The following is a 19,420-nucleotide window of genomic DNA, read 5'->3' on the forward strand; positions in this document are numbered from 1 at the left end:
TAAATTCTTAAATAGTATATTTAAAGTTTGAAAATATTAAATATTATACTATTCTATTAACATGAAATTATAGAGAGTTAATAAAACTTTGGCATAGAATGTATCAGAATTTGTCTGAGAATGAGATAGCACTAGCAAAAGGAATAGTAACAAAAATTAAAGATGCATTAACTGGTTAGAGGGTAAAACCCACTGATTTAGAGTGATTCTGATTCATAGCTATTCCATCGGATGGAGTTGAAATGTACCTTTGAATTTCAGATACTATAAATCTTTATGGGAGCAGACAGCCTCTTATTTCTTCTGTGGAGTGACTTACAGGGTTGAATTGCCAATTTTTCAATTAACAGGTCACTACTTATTCCACATTGTTACCAGAGCTCCTTTAAGGGGTGAAAAATCTGTTACATATTTTTATTGTCATAATAGACCTCTGCGTATGTATATATTTGTCAAAATATTCAATTTTATAATTTAAATAAATGCAGTTAATTTGCCATAAGTCAATAAAACTGTCAAGCAAAGATAACCAAAATCATGAGAATAAAAAGTGACCAATAAAATGCACAATCTTAGTTATAAATAATTAAATGTGTGTCTCCATAATTGAAGGGAAAATTCAGACAAAATTGCAAAGTAAATTCAAGTGTACTTCAACAAATTGTAATGGAGGAAAAGTTAGTTGCTTTAGTTGTAGTCAGTAATGTTCCAGAGGCCCAATCAAGTTAAATAGGCAAGTGAACATCAACAACAAGAAATGATTTAACATCTAGAATTAAATCTGTCTATATTTGTATATAGCATTATAAAAATGTAAAAGTCTCATAAAATATAAATGAACTTTTAGATTAATACCAAATGAAATGCCTATCATTAATGATAGGAACTAATTGCTGGTATACATACCAATACAAGTGAATCTCAAAATAATCATTATGAATAAAAATATCTAGTAAAGTTATATTTGGCAATATCACCAACAATCAGGATAAGGCACTAAAATCAGATATATTTATATAGCTATGAAACAATTGAAAATTAAAATGTTAAAGTTAGCCTTGTTTAAAATACTAAAAATATTTAAACAATTAAAATATATGCACCAAATGTCCACACAGTCAATTCTGTGCATCATAACCAATTATGAATAGCCTTGAAAAGAATGTGGCGCTTTGGTGGGTAATGGTTAAGCATTGGATGGTGATCTGCATGTTTGGCAGTTTGAAATTACCAGCAGCTCTTCAGGGGATTTTCTACTTCCATAAACAGTAACAGTCTCAGAAACTCACAGGGCGTCACTTTGAGTCACCATTGACTCTATCACAGTGGGTTGAGAAGGGGAATTCCAGAACCCTTCATTGTGCTTATACTGAATCTGTACATGGATCAAAAGGCAGTGCTTATGCTGAATCTGTACATGGACCAAAAAGCAGTTGTTTGAATAGAACTGGGGAATATGCGTGGTTTTAAACCAGGTAATGTGTGCATCAGGAGTGTATCCTGAAACCATACATCAAGCTGTATACTGAGCAAATTATCAGAGAAGCTTGATTACATGAAGAAAAATGTCGCACCAAGGTTGGAGGAAGGCTTATTAATGACCTGTGATATGCTGATAGCACAACCTTGCTCCCTTGTTAAAGGCAAGGCAGACATGACCATTTGTTCATGAATATCAAGAATTTCAGTCTTCAGTATGAATTACAACTCAATGTAAAGGAAACCAAAATCCTCACAATTGGACCAGTAGATAATATCAAGATAAAGAGAAAAGATTGAAGTTGTCTAGGATTTAATTTTGCTTGGGTCCACAATCAATGCTCATGGAAGCAGCAGTCAAGAGATGAAAATATGAGGTGCATCAGGCAAATCTGTTGCACAAGATGTCTGTAGAGTATTGAAAAGTGAGGATGTGACTTTGCAGACAAGGATGAATTTGACCCAAACCATGGTATTATCAGTGGTTCTCAGCTTTCCTAATGCCACGACCCTTTAATATAGTTCCTCATATTGTGGTGACGCCCAACCATAAAATTATTTTCATTGATACTTCATAACTGTAATTTTGCTACTCTTATGAATTATAATGTAAATATCTGATATGCAGGATGTAGTTTCATTGCTAAAATTGAACATAATTAAAGCACAGTAATTAATCACAAAGCAATATGTAATTATATATTGTGAAATATTTATTTCTAATTACAAATAAATGAAATTTTGTCTTGAACCATGATATAACATGGATAACAATCTTAACTTTGGCAGTAATCCTGAGAGTGGCTTGGGGTCAATGTTAACTGTCAGAAGAAGTTTACCATACCTGGAATGTCTACTAGGGAGATTAAAAGGAGTAATTTCTTAAGAATTACAGGCCTACAATATAAAACAACAAATTTTGTGCAAAACAATGTACCGCTTTAGGTACAAAATGATTGACATAACTAGACCACCAGGGAGGTTAATAAAAAAACAGTAAACTACCTTGATACATTAAAAAGTCAAAGTCAGTGAGAAGGTTGAGATAGCTTCTTTTTCACCAGATGAGAAATTTTTGGGGCAGTCTTTGCAAGAACACAATGAAGATCATCTTCCACAACAAGTCTACTTCTGTACTTAGACTTGATAACCATCAAACTGGAAAATCCTGTTTCTCAAAGATAGATAGATATGTTGTTGGAAATGGAAGAAGGTGCAACAGTCTCAGACAGAACATGGTATGACTGCAAACACTATATTCAGAATTTTGTAACTGGCATTGTAAAGAAATCAGTTCTTTCTGCATCACTGTTAATAAATTTAATAAACTCCTTTTGTGCTGTCTCAGGAACAACTTCAACTTTGACTGTGAATGGGCTTCTGGCAAGTGCAAATGGGGTTTCAGGTAGATTTGGAAGGTATGATGATATTTCATCTGCAAGCATGTGCAAGTGTTCTTTCACAGAAATTATCATCATAATCCTTTTGTCTGGTTCAATGTCACGTTCCTCAAAGGAAACATGTAAATTTTATTTTTATCCAATTCTTTTTGCCAAAGCTGATCATTTCATTTGGAATGATCAGATCTTCTCAGAGAAATTGAGGCATGTTGCATTTGATCTTTGCAGTGATCCATTCAACTCATTCAAGATGACAAAGATGGCAACCAAGTAAGCTATTTTCTGCAGTTCACTTTTATTGCTGAAAAGTGCTTCAAACTGCAGTCTTGCTTTCTGATTAAAAAGCATTTTGAGTTCATCATGGAGTTTAAAAACACATTTTAAAAGGTTTCCTCTAGACAACCATCTCCTTTCAGTGTAAACTAGCAGAGCATTATTTGGCGCAAGCAACTTGTTGGACAATTGCGAAACAGTTGACTGTTTAAAGTGCTCACCTTTACAAAGTTGACAGAACTTAGGACTCTTTTCATTACTTCTTGTAACTCTTATGGTGGCGTCTTCATTAATAATATTTGCCGAGGAATCATATAGTGAGTTTGATGACTTTTGGTTACTCATTCAGTACCAAACTTTGAAATCCAGATCGACATCCTAGTACAACTGGAGCACCAACTGTGCAAACACCACAAACCTTTTCCCAAGAGATCTGATGCTCTTTCAGAAAAGAACCAATTCTGCCAAACACATGCAGTAGTTGTCGTTTCACGATGTTTGCAAAAAAGAAACTCATCTTTAAAGTCATCATCAGTAATCCACCTCACATAAACCAGTAACTGTGAACAGTTTTGAAACATCTGTAGATTCTTCAAGCTGGATGCTAAATATTGGAAGTGGGGCAGATTTAATTTCCTGGATTACCTGATCAAGAACATCAGCAGACATGTCACCTATTCTTCTGTGGACAGTGTCATTAGATAAGAAAATTGCTCTGAATTTTCTAACATATTTGTCTCTGATCATAACTCAAACAATGAATGTCTTCAGCCACTGGCAACAGTAAATCCTCAGCATTCTTGTGAGGTTTCAGAGCTCTGGTGATTCTGAGTCCCACCAAATATGAAGCTTCCACAGCTGCTACGTTTTGTTTGTGGTGCTTGCCACCAGTGTGAAGTCTGACTTTCTTGAGTCCATCAGCTTTGCTTCTAAAATAGTTGGTATCTTTGCCGGCAAAGCTCAGATGCATGCTTTCAAAATGCTGTTTTAGTTTGTTCAGCTTCATAGATTTGACTAATAGAACTTCACAACAAATAACACACTGCTGTTTCTCAATTCCTGCCACCATTATTGAGGTAAAACCATACTGTAAAAAATCGACTGTATTTTTTTTCTTAACATTCTTCTCTGCATGGTCCACTGTCATGGGATGGTTTGCTAATGAAAATAATATATAACAATAGCTTTAATTATTCAAAAAATGATACATTGCTATTGAAAATAATATGTAATAATAGCTTTATTAATTAAAATATGATACATGGATTAGTTCAATAAATACAGTTCATTAAAGTTTCCCATTATTTACCCTTCTCAGTGCTTTTTGTTTTTTTTACATACCTGTTACTATGACAAAGGGGTAGTGTTCACATCCCCCACAGCTGAATATAAAAAGACCAATCAGCATCCAGAATAAGTTCCAATGGTACACACACACACACACACACACACACACATATATATATATTTTTTTCAGTAGCTGATGATTTTACAGTACATGACTTTATATTTACCCAGTAATTTTTAACCATATAATGCATGAATGTTTAATTTCAGGAAAAAATCTGTTTTTATTCTTTACTTTCATACTTATCAATATATATTAATATATACAGTTCATTAAATGTTATGAAAACGTTGTGCTCAGTATTATAGGGATAGTTCATGAAGTGTTATTTTACCTCCATTACTGCTGCTTTCAACACAGCAGCTGTTTTCTCCATAGTAGTTGCTCTCTACATATATGTGACTGGTCCACATAAGTAGTTTATGTTGTTAACCCTATAACATACACCTGTATTTGTATGGGGTGTCTGTGAGGGGCTTGGTGCGATGGTGTTATCACGCTGGGCACTTGTATGTGGGCATATCTGCATGTGGGTGGACCCACCTGGAGAGAGATAGAGGAGCGGTGTCTTGGTTCTTAGGACCACCGGAAATATATATTTTCTGATGGTTTTAGGCAATCCCTTTGAAAGGGTCTTTCAAGCTCCAAAGTGGTTGAGACTCACAGGGAGAACCACTGCCTTAAATGCATGTGAAAGTTGGATAAACAGGAAAAACAAAGTAAAGATTCATTTGAATTAAAGTGATGGAGAATATTGAAAGTACCAACAACTGTCAACAGAACAAATAATTTTATCATGTAACACGTTCAGCCAGAGTGTTCCGTAGGAGTCATTACTATCAGAATATCTTGATTGAATATTTGGTCCATTTCAGAATGAAGAAGTTGGTAGAATTCTTCATTTTCTTTGTCACTAGATTTACTGTTTATTGTGCCAATTCAAATGAAAGTTGTGTTAACTGCATTTCCTTAAAGGGGAATTAACTATTAGGTACAGCATTATATTTCTGAATAGATCTTGAGATATTGTTTTTGACGATGAATGAAAGCCTGTCCTTGAAATTATCACTGATAGCACAGTCAACAATATTGTTTCACCTGCTCTCGTGTTTTCAGGGACTCTTGGTCTCACGAACCAAAGAAGGGACTCATAGACTACAAGATGGAAAGCAGAAAATGGTTTATTTGAAAAGGAAAGACAAGCACCTGATGCAGCAGGTGGGAGCACTAGTGAAATACCACTGAGTGAACTGTGTCTATTGCTTTTTATAAAGTGTAGGGTACTTTACCTGTCTGTATTTCTAGGTTATGACAGGACAGGTCAATTTTTCTGGTTCAACAATCATTCCACTCTGCTTGTTGCTAGGCTGGGTCTTGCTTGGGCATGGAAAATGAAGTACAAATGCAAAGTTCAGTAAAGAGTCTTGGTTTTGATGACCTTGGAGTTTTAGACCTGAAGTTTTATGATTAGATTGGTCTAGGCTTTTGAGAACAACAATTCATATACCCTGCCATCCCAATACTTCCCATTCTGGGTCTCTTTCTCTCACTTGGCCTTCAGCCTCTCTATCTCCTATCTCTCAGTAGGATTGTCTGATTAACATTGGGCAATATTCCATTTCAGCACACGAGTGTGTGTAATACTGATGTTTATGTTCTTCATTTCATTTTAGGACTTCTAATTTTCTTGATTGATATGTCTTACATCATATGTTCTCATTACTAATAAACTTTTAGAGTCATTTCTTTTCATTTTGAGTCATATCCTATCAGCAAGTGATAGTCTTCAAAATGTATGTCCATTCAAGTCATTATGATTGACTCTGCTTTGAGTAGGCAGCTCTTTCTAGATAGTATTTTGAGAGCCCTCCAATCAGTGGGGCTTATCTTCTAACACAATGCTGACAATGTTTTGCTTCTAGTCTTAAAGAATTTCAGAGTCTAATCCTATAGACATGGGCAGATTACTCTTTCTGCAGCAAAGTCTGTTCTTAGTCTGGAATATCAGGTGAAATTTGTTCAGTTTTGGTAGGTCTACTAGTATGTGAAATAACAGTGGCATAGTTTCCAGCATCTCAGCAATATACAAACCACCAAGGTAAAAGAAACTGACAGACAAGTGGTGACTATTGTTGGCAATTGGGATGGAAAAGTTAGAGACAAAGAGCAAGCAACTGTGTTTGGTAAATATGGCTTTAGTAATAGAAAAGGATAAAAGGTAGATTTCACACAATAGAACTTTGCAAGACCAATGACTTCAATGCAAATGTATTTTTTTTTCAAAAAACGTAAGGGTGACAGGACACATTGACCTCACCAGAGAAAGTAAACACAGAAATCAAATTTACTATATCTATGGTGAGAATCTCGTCAAGCTACTGGATGTGGAAGAGATCATTATTAGTTCACATGTAAATTCATCACTGAAGAATATCAAGACATGCCCATGAGAACCTTAACACAAACTTCAGTGTATACCACCTGAATTTCCAGCACACTTCAGCAATAGATTTGATTTACTAAACACTAGTAACAGAAAATCTGATAAGGTGTGAGCTGATATAAAGAATATAATGTATGAAGAAAGCAAAAGGTTATATTTAAAAAGACAAGAAAGAAATTAAAGACCAAAGGGAACATCAGAAGGTACTCTGAAACTTACTTTTGAATGTAGAGTAGCCAATACAAATGGAAGAAATGGAGGTAAAAGATCTGAACAGAAAATTTTCAAGAGCAGCTTGAGAGGACAAAGGAAAGGATTGCAATGAAATGTGCAAAGACCTAGAGTTAGTAAACCGTAAAGGAAGAATGCACTTGGCAAACCTGAAACTGAAAGGATTGGGAAAAAAATCAAACCTTGAGTTATATTGAAAGATACTATAGGAAAAATATTGAACAATGTAGGAAGTATCAGCAGAAGATGAAAGAAATGAGTCACTGTATCAAAAATAATTGATCTACTTACACCCATTTCCAGAGGTGTCATATGGTCAAAACCCCGTGGTACTGAAGGAAGAAGGCCAAGTTGTATTGAAGTTGAGGAAGAAATGTCCTGAAGTTGAGAAAGAAATGTTTTTCAGAACATCTTTGAAATCCAGAAATCAGAACAGGGGTTTCATCAGAAAACTATTGACTAAAAACCAATACTAAAAACCCCTGGATCTCACAGAGGCACTTCCCTGATAATGCTCAGTAAAATTTCTACTTCTGTAAAATTCTGCTTCCCAAGCCCTCCCCTTACAACCTGAAATTATAAAACCCAAACTTCCTACCAGTCAGGGCTCAGATTTTGGAACCTGTAATTCTTCTGGGTCAGTCAGCCAATAAAGTAGACTTCTGTCCACCTCTTAGGAGTGCCACTTAGTTTCTGGTGCCTTTAGAGTTCTTCAATTTCTACAACAAAAGCATTCAGAATAAAGCCCCAAACAAACAAAGCTCCAGGAATTTTAGGAAAATAATTAGAAATGTTTCAATAAACTGATGGAATACTCAGTTATCTATGCCAAGAAATTGGAAGACATATGCACTAACCAACTGGAAGCGATCCAAAGACAGGTGACAGACACAAAGAACGTGGGAATCAGGAACAACATTTTTACAAGTAAAATGTTGCTGAATGGCTGAACCCAGGTGACTTGTGGCTGCAAACAGAATGCCATAAAAATGATTTCCTTTTTATTAAATATACAAAGGCATTTCACTGTGTGGATAATAAAAAACTATGGAGAGCAATGAGAAGAAGAGAAATTTCAGAACACTCCGTTGTACTTATGCAAGAGGAAACCATTTGGACCAAGAGGAAACCAGTTGAAAGAAAGGGGGTAGTTTATAATAATGCAAGTTGTAAATCAGGTTTACATAATTTCACAATACTTATTCAATCTTTATGCTTAGTAAATAATCAAAGAAGCTGGACCGGATGAAGTGTCAGAACTGGACACAGTGTAAGAATTGGAGGCAAGCTAATTGACCACCTTTGGTATGCAGATGTGGAACCTTGTTTGCTGAATGGGAATGGACTTCAAGCATCTGCAGCCTTCAGTATGGATTACAACTCAATGGGAAAAAAAAAAAACATCTCGTGACTGGACTATAGACAACACGATAAGTGAAAGAAAAATATTTCAAGTTGTCAAGGGTTTCTTTTTGCTGGATCTAAAACCCGTGCCTTGTAAGCAATAGTGAAGACATGAAAAGACATTGCATTGGGCATATTTGCTGCACATGATCTGTGAAGAACAAGAACTCACTTTTGAGGACAAATGTATGCCTGACATAAGCCATGGTGTAGTCAATCTCCTTAGATGTATACGAAAGTTACAAAATGGACAAGGAAAATTAAATAATTGGTATATTTGTAATATAAAGTTGGTGAAAAATATTGCTATGAGTTGGAATTGACTCGATGTCACTTAACAACAACAATAGATGTGCACATATTCATACTCTGACAGTTTAGAAGTAATCACAGTTTGGAAGAATAAAGATAAATATTGATTTTTTTCTATATTCAACTACAGATCTTTATTAGTAAGTGTGCTTGGGTCAGTTATGACTTACAGCAACTCTATGTACAACAAAAGAAAACACTACACAGCAAAGCACAGTCTTGTGCCATCTTCACACCAGTTGCAATGGGTGAGTCCATTTTTGTAGCCACTGTGTCAGTCCCTCTCCTTGACCTTCCTCTATTTTATGCTGACCATGCCCTTCCCCCAACATGATGCTCATCTCTGGGGCTTCCTTCCTCTGGATGACATGCTCAAATAGATGACCCTAAAGTTTACCACCAAGGCTTCTTAGAAAGATCCTGGCTATAATTCTTCCAAGAATTTTTTTTTCATTTTCACAGGCCAGGGTTTATTTAATATTAATTTCCAAAACAAATGTTCAATATCACCAATTCGTCTTAGATGTTTCTTACTATCTATATTTTGTTCATATATGCCGAGATCAAAATACACTGCTATCAATTAAAACTCTAATGACCCTACATAGGATATCAAGGACTGTAGTATTTAAGTGGACCCGATAGCCCCAGCTTTCTCCCTTGTAGTGGTTGCTGCTGTGGTTCAACTGCCGACCTTTCAGGGAGCAGCCCAAAGCATGCCCAACAGTGTCATCAGGACTAACACATAAGGAAATTTAAAATACTGCTCCCTGGAAGAACACCTCAGTAACCAAAGTGGACTATTTTCTTTTTAACACTTTAACAAGGTCTTTTGCAGCCATATTTGTTCAATGCAGTATGAAAGCTAATGACTTGACTAATGTTTATAAGGGTTTGATTACAAATCCAAGTAAAATGAAATTATTGACAACTTCACATTGCTATATATGATCCACTACCAATTCCATCATTGCTATATATGATCCACTACCAATTCCATTAAGCCTGTGGAAAGAAGAAAAGGTGATAGACTACACACACACACGCACACATATGAGCATATATCCATTCATAAAAGAGATGGAGCATACAAGCAGCAAATTAATTAAAACTCTTTAGATATAACCAAACACCTTGAGAGAATGAATCACTGGTGGTAGAACAGTTCACAAAGGCAATGTTCTGTATTTTTCTTTGGTGACTAGCCAGGGGGGTCTTAAGCATGCATTCACAACCATGTAAGGTACAAATACTGCTCTCTCCCTAGATGGATGAAAGAAAAATGGTGAAATTTGAAGGCATATGGAAACAATTAGTCCAATGAATGAAAAACTGGAGGGATATCCGTCTGTATAGTTTTCACTCAAGAATAAGTGGATAGTACCTGGATTCCATTACCTTCTGCTCTGAAAAGATCACATTAGACTATCCTAGAAAGGTAGTGTGGGAACACAAGATGAAATCAATCCAAAATCACAAAAGACATCAGGCTTACCGGTCAAATGGAGACAGATAGAACACCCTCCTCCCCTAATACTGCCTATTGTGACCCTTCAGGTGTGGTAATGAACTCACCCCTAGGGCACCATTTTCAGCCTACCGCTAATGGGGTATATACACCATAGCATAGTCCACTATTTGAGACCAAATTGCAATACTTACCCAAGTGCAAAATCCAAGAGGGTAATGAAAAATCAAGGGATGAAAACAGGAAAGAGAGCTAAGTGATGGTGCATTGAGGGGATAACAATGAATGATAGGAAATCAAATTTATAAAAAGCATTGAATGTAGGATTGCTTTATTCTGTAAACTTTCAGCCAATTTCCAGTATAATTTTTTAAGTCTCTATCCAGAATACACAGAGAATGCATACCATTTTAAATCTCATAAGAAAATGCTCATTAAAAATGGGCATCAGCCTAAAGAATATTTCACATAAAAGGATATTAAAGAAAATAATATTAAAACCACAAAACAAAAACAAACGCACTGCTATTGAGTTGCTTCCTATGCCCCATTTGACAGTGCTGAACTGTGGGTTTTCAAGCTTTTAGGAGAGTAAAAATTGTCATCTTTCTCCCACAATGTACATAAGAAGCAGGTTAAAATGTTCTCAGGCATTGACTTGGGTGAAAGGGAAAATGGGCCTTCAGAAAAGGGACATGAGGAATCAGGGGTAGGGGAATGGTATAGAATATGGTTGGGGTGATGAGTGGTTTAAACCACTGAAGCCAGAGATGATTGTCTAAAATGTAACTTCCAACACTGAATTCACGCACACGCAAACGATCATTTAGAGAAGTCTGAGTCTCTTCTGACATCCGCTTGGACCTTCTCATTCTTTTCTGTCTTTCCACTGACCTGGTGCTTCCTTTATAATTGTCTTGGTTTCAGCGCACAGCTTATCAGATCTACCATAATTGGTTTTCAAGGAGTCAAAGCTAGTTTGAAACATTCTTATAATTGAATCTATTAAAAAAGAAAAAATAAGAAACCTTTTTTGGCTCTAGTGAACTTGCTTTAATTTTCTTCAACTTGAAGCAGAACATACATATCAGCAATTAATGGTTTGTTCAGTCATCTCTGGCCTCAATCTAGCTGCTGATATTGAGCTTTTTGATCGTCTCTTCCAACACATGTAGTTCATTTGATTCCTGTGTATTACATATGGCAAAGTCCATGGTAGATTCTATATTTATGAATTTAGATTGCCCTAAAATAATGAATTAATTGAGTGTGAACTGGTGAACGGATGAGTTGGCATCTCCTTTATCACAGTGGGTTTTGCTTTGTTAATACTTTTCCAGTGTTTCATCTTCCAATGCAAATAATTATAGGAGTATCTCTCCATTTTTCATGAATCCTTGAATGGTTTTTTGTTTTGTTTTAAAATTTCCCTCTGTATTCTAAGCATATTTCCTTCCTTTACACTTCTATTATTGCATATTTCCTTGTATGTTCTAATATAAATAATGCCCATTCTTTTCATATGTTTTCTGTAATATATTTACATATGTTAAGTTGATTGATTTTTGTCTGTTTTATATCCTATATTTTATTATACTTTATCTGTCAATGTTCAAAGTATGTCTTCAATTGATTATTTGTGTTTTGCAGGAAACACAGTGACATAATCTGTACATTGAAATAGTTTTCTCTCCTACTTTTATTTTTCAAATTGCTTCATCTTTTATGCTTATTGGTTTATACCTCTGTGGTAGTCTGGGTAGACTAGAGAACCAAATTCATGGACACTCATATGTGTGTAAGAAAGAGCTTTATATAGAAGAGCAATTGTACATTAAGAAAACATCCCAGCCCAGTGCAGATCAAGTCTATAAGTCCAATATTAGCCTACATGTCCAATACTAGTGCATAAATTCCTCTTTAGGCTCACGTAGCCATGCAGTAAAGCTGAGTGCAGGAAGATCACAGGCCAGTAGGTGGAAAGTCTTGTAGATCCAGTGACAGTGGAAGTTTCTCAGTGCTAGTTGCAGTCTCCATGTGGCTCCTCCAGCTCCAGGGCTCGGGCTCCACAGTGTGTCTGCATGTGGCTTGTCAACAGGAATGTGAAGCAGAGAGTGAGCATGTGTCCACCTACAGTGAGCTATTTATCTCCTGAGTGTTTCCAAATGAGGCCATCAAGCTGCAACCTGATTGGCAGGTTAGACTCCACCCCTCCCCAAGGTGACACCAGATTAAGTAACTACTACAACCTTCAATATTACGGAAAATACTTGTGAACCATATAGACGATATGTGGCTTTTTTGGTTGTTATAACTGCCTACCTTGAATGGCTCTAACCTAGTCCCTCTGTCAGATGCCAGCTTTGAAGCTACGATTTATGAAAGGCTTAAAAAAGTTTGTTGGGAAATTCCATTCTATTTTAATTCCATTTTCCCACAAACCTTTATAAGAACTTTCATATATGCATTTCATCATGTTAAAGAAGTAACATCAGTTCCTAGTTTGAAAGTTTATCCTGGTGGTTGCTATTAAACTTGTCAAATACTTTTCAGCATGCTCTTTGTACATGCGATTAGTATTTCGTTAATTTTTAAAAATTATTTGTTTCTGCATTTGTTTTCACTTATTTATTTGTTTGTTTTCCTCAGCTTTTAGGGTGAGGGAAAAATATTATGATGACAGTTCTCTTACTAGTTATACAACAAATAGCATTTTTCATATTTTCTTCCACATAAAGGAGTCTTTTATACTGTATTTTCTTTTTCACATTAATTTATTTTTCTCGGTTCCAACAACTGAGGATTTGACTCCCTGGCCTGAAAACTCAGATAATTTATCTTGTCAGCATCATTTTAGCACACACTGTCTGAAAAGAAAAATAAGTCCCAAACTCTTTCCCCTGGAACACTTTGTGTTTGATAAATAAAACATTTACTCTCTGTGATACTGGCTGCTCAGATCGTCCCATTGTTATAAAAGGCCATTTACAAGGGCAAAGATCTAGATTTATAGTCTTAGATGAGGAATCAGCACAACAAAAGCTAGCTTTGTACATCGATGTGTGTCCTTCTGTTAGTGTGTGTAAATTCTCAAACTGGCCACCCGGTTATTGTATTTATGAAGGTGAGATTCGTTTTCTTGAAAAATACTATATATTCACACAAATCAAACTTTGTAAAATATAAAAGCATCTATAAATAGTAAATTGGAAAAGTATTCCTTTGTTCAGGATATAGTTTAATCTCAGTTTTTTGAATTCTCATAATATTTAAAAAATTGTTTTACTTACTACTGATACTCCCTGCCTCCCTCATAGTTACAGGCTAAGACATATTTAAGATAGGTCCTTAATTACTAGCCAGTGTATCTCATACAGTACCAACATTCATCTGTCACTTGGTATTCTATTTTTATAAGGAAGAAGATTTCATGAAAGCTTCCAATGTCAGATGGACTTGTGTTAAAGTTCTGACACCCCATTTCCAAGAATTTACCAATAAAAACTCTATAAATCACAAAGTTCTATTATGCATGAGGTCACCATGCATGAGAGGCACACTATGTGGCAGGTAATTATGTACATATAATTTTCTTGTTCCCTGAAATAATGAAAGAGTTACGTATAGACCACCACTTAAAATAAGAAAATCTATAGAAGCCAGGTCTTATAAACATGGTTTTGTATGTGTGTGTACATATTGGGGAACTAGTGAATAAATCATAATTTGAAAAATCTTGATCCTATGAAAAAAGGAACAGCAAAATAAGCAGTTATTCTATTTATAAATTTCCTTCAAGAGATTTAGCAACTCTTCCCAAGGTCAGAGGAAAAGTTTAGAGTCCAGACGGTGGCTTTGGCTTAGTGCTGGTGCTAAGATGCAGGTAACCAAGAACTTGGACAATTTTTTGGAGCTTGAAGGAAAATTTGGATTCAGGGACAGCAGCAGTGTAAAGGTAAACAAACACACAAAATATAAGGTTCCTTGTCATCAAAAAAACATTTATCAAATTTTAAATGGCAAGGGAAATGTAAGAAAAGCAGGGATTCATAAACAGTAGATATGGTGCTGAGAAAGAAAAACTTGAGTTCAAACGTAGCAAGATTTAATTGGAAGACCACAATGCTAGGCCCTAGAATCTGTTACAAACTGGAATTGCCAAGAGACTTGCTACAACTACTATCCAGGCTTGAATAAGGCCTGGTTTAGATCAAAAGAAAATGACATACCCCATTGTTTATGTCTGGTCAAAATTAGATAAATATTCTGGTGAGAAATAACATCACCCATTTTTCATAATTTGTGATTCACAATGCCATGAATTTAAACAATTACATCTAGATGTATCAAGAAGCAGGATAATAAACAAACAGTACCACAAAACAGCCCTAAAGATAACATATATTTTGAAACTATTAAAATAAATTATTCTTTTTTTAAAAGTTAATTATTCCGTTTACTGGGAGCTCTTACAGATATTATAACATTCCATAGTTCAATCACATCAAGCAGTATTATACCATTGCTACCACAATCCGTTTCAAAACATTTTCTTTCTTCCTCAGCTCCCCTTTATCCCTTCCTCCTCCCCCCCCCCCCCCCGCCATTGCACCCTGGAACCTTCCTTTTTTCTCCCTATTATATATATATATATATATATATATATATATATGTCGCACGCTCAGTCTCGCCAGCAAGAAGGACGCGCCACAACAGGATTCTTCCACAGGCGTTTAATGCGGGTTTGATTTGCAGATGCGGAAAAAGACCCCGAAGCCCCAAACTACTGCTGCTTATATGCGCTCTATGGGGACGTGCTGTGCATTGATTGGTGTGTTCGCCAGAACCCTTATTAGCATACTCCAGGGTGGAGTTATGACTACGTCATCTAAGCAGTGCGCATGCTCTAAGTGGTTGTTTACCACTTAACTGGGCCACCGCCCTGACTGCCCGGCGCCATCTTGTAATGGTGGCGAGAGCTGTGGCTTCATATATATATATATATATATATATATATATATATATATATATATATATATATATATATATATATATATATATATATATATATATATTTGCCAGATCTTACATGGTCCAACCTGTCTGGTCACATACGATTCTGTGGTTTGATCCCATTGATGGGGTTATAAAACCCCCAGGGAACCATTACTCCTGCTACTGTTGTTTCTGAAGGGTTATCTGTCTTGGCTTTTCATGTACCAAACAATCTTAAATATACAAAAGAACACATGCTTATCTAACATGATTACTGAGTTAAAATAAATAAAAACCATAATAGTAAGGGGAGGAAATACAAAGAACTAGAGGACAGTTATGTGGTTCATCAGTGCTATACCACACCCTGGATTTTTCATCCCTTCTAAGAGGCACTGTCCAATCATCTTACATGGGCTTTGGGTCTCCACTACATCAACACTCCTTTCACGTCAATTCGGTTATTTGTTTTTGAACTTCTGATACCTCTTTCCATCAGTTGGACTGTGAGTTTATAGCATGTCCTTCTCTTTATTTAACACAGAGATATTTATCTACCCTATGTCAGAATCCTGCTAGACTTGTGACTATCTGTATGTTCATTTATCTATCTATGTATCTATCTATCCATCCACCTATCATTTATCTATGTGTCTATCTATTCCTTTTGTTATTTATCTAGGCAAGATAGGCAGGATTGGCAATATTAGGGAGACAGTGACTGGTTTGATGGTTCCTAGTAGGGGAGGATGGGAGGGGAATGGGGAGTCAATGAGCGTACAGAGAAACAGTAAGTTTTCAAAAAAAGTGAGGATGCTGTAGCTTTTCTGGTCATGTTTGATCACGATCATTTTCAAAATGCAGTTGAGAACAAGGAGGATTGGAACAGAGATCCAAACCCCACCTATAGACAATGGAGCATCCCCTCACAGAGGGTTCACAGGGAAGGGCTGAGTCAACCTGGGTGCGTAATTCATGGATGGAACACACACTATTCCTCTGATTCCTTGCGGCTTCTTTACCCCCCACTATCATGACTCCAGTGCTGCGTCTCTCTTTGGACTAGACCAGAACATGCTCACAGGTGTATATTAGAGATAAAAGCTTATGACACACAGAATCCAGGAAAAGGAATGGGAATAGATATCAGAAGGGTGGAGGGAAGGGGTAGAGGAGGGTAGGAAGGAGGAACAGATCGCAATGATTGACACATAACCACACACACCCCTTCAGGGGGAAGAACAACATCAACCATGGGGGGAAGGGATGAGATACCAAAAGAATAATCTATAATCTGCCAAGGGGTTATGAGGGTGAGGTAGGTAGAGAGAGGCAAAAAAGAGGAGCTAATACCAAAGACTCAAAAGAAAGTAAAAGCTAGAAAAGAATGATGGCAACATATTTAAAAATATGCCTGATACAACTGATTGTAATAACTGGTTGTAATAAGAGTTGTCAGAGCTCCCAATAAAATTATATATATATGTACAAAAGCAGTTATGAATGGTCAAATTTGGATATATTTTGGGTGTGAAACCTACAAATTGTTTGTTTAATTGGATGTTAGTTCTGTGGTACAAAACAAGTTAGAGATTTTATCAAATTTTAATATTTGAAAGCATTTAGTTACTTTTATCTCAAAATGAGAAAACCATAATAGATTCAGTTTTAAGAGAAAATTATATGAATTTCATTTCAAACAGGTTAAATTTGGAGATCAAATAAGTGACTCCAGAGATAGTACTACATAGTTATTTCTAGAACCATAATTAAAACTTGATAAAAACATTATAACAGATGTAATAAATTATTAATAATATGTCCTATGGTTAAATAAGATCATATTGATAAATTATAAATAGCAACATTTTGAGGGACAGGAGTTAGAGAACCTATAGGCAGGTAAGGATCAGGGACCCCCCCAAACACACACAGGAAACACTGAGGTTGGCATGATGTCTACAGGACAGATTTTGACAGCCTGGGGTAAATTTTGACTCTTCAGTCACCCTTGAACATTTTGCTGGTCCTGTTGCTTGCTAACTTTCTTGTCCATGAAAAGGAAAGAGTGTGACCACCCCCCTCATAGGGTCTTAAAGATGTCTCCAGACTCCAGGTTAGTCAGTTCATTACCTGGAGACACAGGCAGGCCAATAATCCCACATCAGATACAATCCTTTTCAGAGGCAACTCACTTGAGTCCCCCCACCCCACCCCACCCCCACACCCCACACACATACTGCACAGGGAGCATTTCTTTCTTTTCTAAGTTAACTTCAACTCTTGTCTCTTGTTTGTGGTTTGTGAGTATATTCTTAGGTTTGTAAGACCAAGAACCTCTGAACACATCAGAGGAAGTTGAATAGTTTCAATGGGAAAAAAAATCCAGAAGGAATCTAGAAATCCAGAAGGGCAAACACCTAATCAAAATGTTGAATAACTCAGTACTAAACACAGTTGACTTTTTATTTAAACAGTTCCTGTTTTTAACTGGAGTTCGGGAGAGTGGCTGCTTGTCTACGGGTGTCATCTGCACAGCTTGTTGTTACTCCAGGACTTCACCGGTCTCTCTCTGGATCTGGATCACTGCTAGCTGACCTGGTCCTCAGTCTCTGATAGCTCCACTGGCAACTTCCCCAGGGTGCCCTTGGCTGTTCACAATTACAGAGTGTCCAGCATCACGGCGTCCTCAGCCAGAAACTGAATGAAAAAAATTACCATTCACTATGATGGGGCTAATGGCCTCATGGGACACCAGGATGCCGAAGGATCTCATCAGCATACGCCTGCCCACCTGGCAGACACAGGTACCATTTAAGAACACCTTGTGGGCATAGTAAAGGTGAAGGACATCTGTTTAAGGCTAGCGTTGCGGCCTCAGCACAGGTATACAAGGCAGCCCAAGCCCAGGCATCAGACAGGTGCTGGCAGGAGTCACGCCTGAAGAGCACACAATACACTTTGCTCTTGAACCACTAGGGACATCCATATTCCACTCCTCCTTAAAATGTTAATGTAACTCGCAGTTAGTTGACCCTTGAACAGCACAGATGTCTTTCCTGTTGCTGTTGAGAAGAGCGCATGGATTTCCAGTGTTCTTTTTACATGCCTGAGACTCTCATTATCTGTATGGTGGCAACACAGGCCCAGGCAGCTGTTCTATGGAGATGAGGCATCCAGGGCTTCTTACATAGAAATGAGTAGCATCATACAGCCAGTCTCGAAGCTCACCAATATAGTAGAAGGAAAATGTCTGCATACAAACAGTTCAACCTCTGTTGTTCAAAGGTCCACTATACTTCAACTGAAATACAATATAATTTTGTTTTATCAAAGATATGAAATTACTGTTACTATTGGCATAATTCAAATAGTTCTATTATCGTGGATAGATATTGTGCTGCATATTGCAGGGGGTGGGGAAAATACCAAAATCAAATGCACGTTTCTAAGTCTTAAACAAGACAAGAAGACAACAAATCGTGTGGATGAGGGAGACTAATCTGCAAAGGGGCACAATAGTGTCCAAGGGGTTGCCGCTAATTTTATATAGAAAACAAATTTGATTCATTAAAGATTTTTGATCGGTGGCAGATTAATTCATCCCTCTTGCAGGCACTACTATAGAAGCAGGAAAGGCAGCACAGAGGGAATGAATACACTGTTGAAGATTCGAACATTTTAAATGCTTGGTTTGGTCTCTTTCTTGCCTTATTGGTGGAAGCCTGTCTCAAGACACAGTGGCTTTGGTATCCCAATTTCCATTAAGGGCACTCCCAGCCTAGTCCCTCAGTCTTGGACTGGCTAGTCACAGCTGTCTACTTTCAAATACAGTCTGATTGAGGGCAAAGTGTGTTTTCACATTGCTGATTGATAATCAGATAAACCGACTGGAGGTTGAATTTATGTCACGAATCAAAATGGAGGGGCTTCTGCTATAAGCATAGCCTTCTGCAAACCAACTGCTTAGAAGTTAAGCTCTGATATAAATTAAGTACAAATACAAAAGCACTACAAATAAGAATATATTTTATTTGTGTTTCCAGTATAATTTTTCTTGAGAGGTA

Source organism: Tenrec ecaudatus, chromosome 2 (genome assembly GCF_050624435.1).
Source record: "Tenrec ecaudatus isolate mTenEca1 chromosome 2, mTenEca1.hap1, whole genome shotgun sequence".
Lineage (NCBI taxonomy): Eukaryota > Metazoa > Chordata > Mammalia > Afrosoricida > Tenrecidae > Tenrec > Tenrec ecaudatus.